Source organism: Camelina sativa, chromosome 1 (assembly GCF_030686135.1).
Source record: "Camelina sativa cultivar CO46 ecotype springtype chromosome 1, ASM3068613v1".
NCBI classification, from domain to species: Eukaryota; Viridiplantae; Streptophyta; class Magnoliopsida; order Brassicales; family Brassicaceae; genus Camelina; species Camelina sativa.
This window is the reverse complement of record NC_141880.1, coordinates 19,127,831-19,131,668: the sequence shown is the minus strand read 5'-3', so window position 1 is coordinate 19,131,668 and position 3,838 is coordinate 19,127,831. Positions and strand designations below refer to the sequence as shown.

At 43.0% G+C, this 3,838-nt stretch overlaps 1 non-coding gene across 1 annotated transcript; it reads left to right on the top strand.

The window, feature by feature from the left end:
* The first annotated feature begins 2,748 nt into the window (after nt 1-2,748).
* On the top strand, nt 2,749-2,855 carry LOC147950117 (small nucleolar RNA R71). Its single transcript, XR_015565769.1, has one exon. It is a non-coding gene; the product is annotated as a small nucleolar RNA R71 (small nucleolar RNA).
* Nucleotides 2,856-3,838: the final 983 nt, after the last annotated feature.

Below are 3,838 nucleotides of genomic sequence, written 5' to 3'. Positions count from 1 at the left end.
GAAGACATTTTTCAAATAGAACTGAAGGGAATAGACTCAAAGCTCAAAGTTAATAGGTTAGTGAACCAAAAACTTGAAAGAACTAAGCTTGAGCAAAAGATAAGCTAAGAGAGAGACTTTAAAACTTGAATTCAATGGTTTTGAGCAAATGAGAGAATGTGAGAGGTATAATTTCGTGCAAAGTCTATATAAAGAAGCTAAGGGGACAAAGAGACAAGGGTGGAGTGTCCATACCATTCAAATTTGAAATGGGAATCTTTGACCTGCTTTTTGCTGCCACTCGACCCCACACTCGACTGTACACGGTCGAGCACCTTGACCAAATTTTGAAATTTCAAAATTTTTCTTCTTGTTCTTCCCTCCACTCGATCGTTCTAGTGATTTGAATATCAAATGGGCCTCAATTCCTTTCCAGTTCGGTCGAGTACCTCTCGTGGGTAGGTCGAGTGGGCTTGCGAGTCTCCTTCTCCAAGTCTAATTCCCTCCTTACCCAACTACATTCTCACCTAAAGGCCTGTCCAACACAAACAAAAAAGAAAACACATCAAAACTACAAGGAAAATGAACCATATTTACAAAGGATACCTTAGGGACTTCCTCCCTAGTGAGCTTGTTTAAAGTCACTAAGCTTGACTTTGGTGTCCTGTTTAGATTTGGTTTAGATACCAAGGAGGTGATGAAATCCTCCCTGGAACCTCTTGATCACTGTGAAGTTGATCCTTGATCACCTCACCCTTAACACACAAACCATGTTTCTTCTTGATTTTGAGCCTTGGTCTTGCCTTCCTTAAGGACCTCTTGTTCAGCTTAACTTGAAGATCCTCAACCATACTAGTCAACTCTTGAACTGACCTCTTAAGCTTTTCCACAGAATCATCTTGAAAGGAGAGCTTAGCCTTTGGAGTAGCTTCACCACTTGAACCTTCTTGACCTCCTTTGTCCTTGATAGTAAAAGGTTGATCATCAATGGTAGGAAGGTTGGTTGGGTTATAGATGTTAAACTTCATGGCTATATCTTCAGCAATGTTCAAGGTCACAAGACCCTCTTTGACATCAATAACTGCTCCAACAGTGGCTAGGAATGGCCTTCCAAGAATGATTGGATCTTCAGGTTCCTTGTCCATCTCCAACACCACAAAATCAGTGTGAACCCTTGCCTTCCCTATCTTGACTGGGACATTCTCCAACCTTCCAACTATTTCTTTGTTTGACCCATCAGCTAAACATATATGAAGGTTGGTGGACTTGAAATCAGTTCTCCCAAGCTTTTGTGCTATGGAGTATGGCATCACACTTGTTGAAGCTCCCAAGTCACAAAGGCATTGGTTGTAGTGAAGATAGCTAAGTGTGCAAGGCAGATAGAATGAACCTGGATCCTTAAGCTTGATTGGAATGATAACTCCTCCAAGGTCCTCAAGATCCTTCTCATCTTGAGCTTCAGCCTTCTTCTTTGACAAATCAAGCAAAAAGTCTTTGTAGAGAGGATATGGATCATACTGTTCCAAGGCAGGTCCTCTCTCTTCTTCTTCGTAAGCAATGGTGATCTCTTGTATGGCCAACACTTCCTCAACCACAGCTTCTTCAATCACAACCACTTCCTTCAAAGCCTTCTCTTCCTCTTGTTGCTTAGCCATCATCTCCTTTCTCTCAATGATTTCCCTAAGCTCCTTAATCTTTTGTGCTTTGAAACGTCCTGGGAATGGAAGAGATGGCTTGTAAGCAGGAGGAGTGTACTTAGCAGGCTTGACAACTTCTGAGTCTACAACTCGATCGACCACTCGAGCATGCACTCGATCGAGTGGTTGTTCGAGTACTTGGTCGAGTGCAATAACGGACTCCAGTTGCTTTGCACAAACGTCACTTGGGGCTTCAGTAACTAATGAATTCCCCCAAACTTGGACTTCACTGGCCTCAGTGACTTCCTCATCAGAGATATGAATGGCTTTTGCAGTGAACTCCCTTGGATTTTGAACAGCTTTTCCAGGGAGTTGGTTGTGTTTATGAGCTGAAGTAGAGGCAATGTTACTCTCCATATACTTCATTCTGGAGTTGAGACCTTCAAACTTCAAGTTCAGATCATTGTACTGTGATGTGAGCCTTTGATTCAACTTAGCAAACTGTTTGGCTTCCTCAATCTTGCCTTGTGTTTGCCCAATCAACAACGGTTGCATCATTGCTCTTAAGTCTTGTTCCTGGCCTTGGTTAGTCTGAAACCCTGGTGGGGGACACAATTGGGGTTGGAACACTTGGTGTTGTTGCTTGGGGATGTAGTTTTGTTGCTGTTGAGGTTGAGGAGGTGGATAGACCTGGTCTTGAGGGTTGGCCACATTGGTGCTCCTATAAGAGAGATTATTGTTCTTGAAACCTCCTTGGTTGTAGCCTTTGAATCCTCCCTGGTTTTGCATGTAGCACAACTCAGCAAATTCAGGCTCCCCCTCTTGAACTGGAGCTTCCTCTTCACCAATGAAGTGAATGGACTTGGATTGGCTGAGGAGGATCTTGTCAAGCTTCTCATTGACCATCTTCAAATCCTTCTTATACTTGTCCTCTTGATCAGTTGAGGAGCTCCTTATGGTCCTGTCATAGTCCTCATTATAATTGCCATCAGATTGAGCAAGATTCTCAACTAATTCCCATCCTTCTTCCACATTCTTGTTGAGGAAATTGCCATTAGAGGCTGTGTCAAGAAGCATTCTTATCTTAGGAAGCACTCCTCTATACAAGGTGCTTAGAAGTGACTCATTGCTGAAGCCATGGTGAGGACACTGATTTTGGAATCCTTTAAACCTCTCCCAAGCTTCACAAAAGCTCTCATTATTCCTTTGAGCAAACCCAGAAATCTCATTCCTCAGCCTAGCAGTCCTTGCATTGGAGAAGAACTTGGCCAAAAAAGCTTTCTTGCATGCATCCCATGTGGTGATAGCTCCAGTAGGAAGAGTCTTCTCCCAAAGGTGAGCTTTGTCTCCAAGAGAAAATGGGAAGAGTCTTAATTTGAATCCATCTTCACTCACTCCATTGATCTTAGTGAGTCCACATATTCTGTCAAACTCATCAAGGTGATCTAGTGGATCCTCCATTGGCAACCCATGAAACTTGTTTGCTTGTATCATTGAGATCAATCCACTCTTGATCTCAAAGTTATTGTTTGCTACTGAAGGTGGCACAATTCCAGCCCTTTGGTTGTGGGTATTGGGTGCATCTCCTGCACCAATGTGCCTTGGTCTTTGCTCATGGATAGCTTGTTGCTCCATGATGTCTTGACCTTGTTGTTGTTGAACTACTCTCCCTTGCTTATGTCTCAAACCCTTTTGTAGCCTGTGGATGTTGTCAATAGGCTGTTGAAGACTATCTTTGCCTTTTGACCTTGTGTGCATCAACAAACTCTACTACAGACTCGAACAGGTACACGGTCGAGCGCAGGCTCGAGTGGGTGGTCGAGTCGACTGGGAAGTAATGGCTAATTTGATCCGTCTTCTGGCTCGATCAAGTGCTCGATCACAGCTCGGTCGAGTGGTGGTCGAGTAGGTGGTCGAGTGGGTACCTGAAACACAAAACAGCCAAGCAAAGGAAGATTCCAGTTCAGTAACTTCACAAGTGTTTAAAACGAACTTAATCTTAGACAAATAGTGATCCTAAATGTCACAAAACACACTCAAATGGGCAACAGCGCCAAATAGAAACTGACTTTCTTTGTGGTGTATGAATGAATGATGTATGGAATGATGATGTATGGAATGAATAGAAGTCAGGGTGTTTCAATTCCCCTTATGCAGTTGCAGTATAAGAGGTGTCAATCATATCTGAGTGATTGTGAACAATTAAGATGTGCATATGAGTC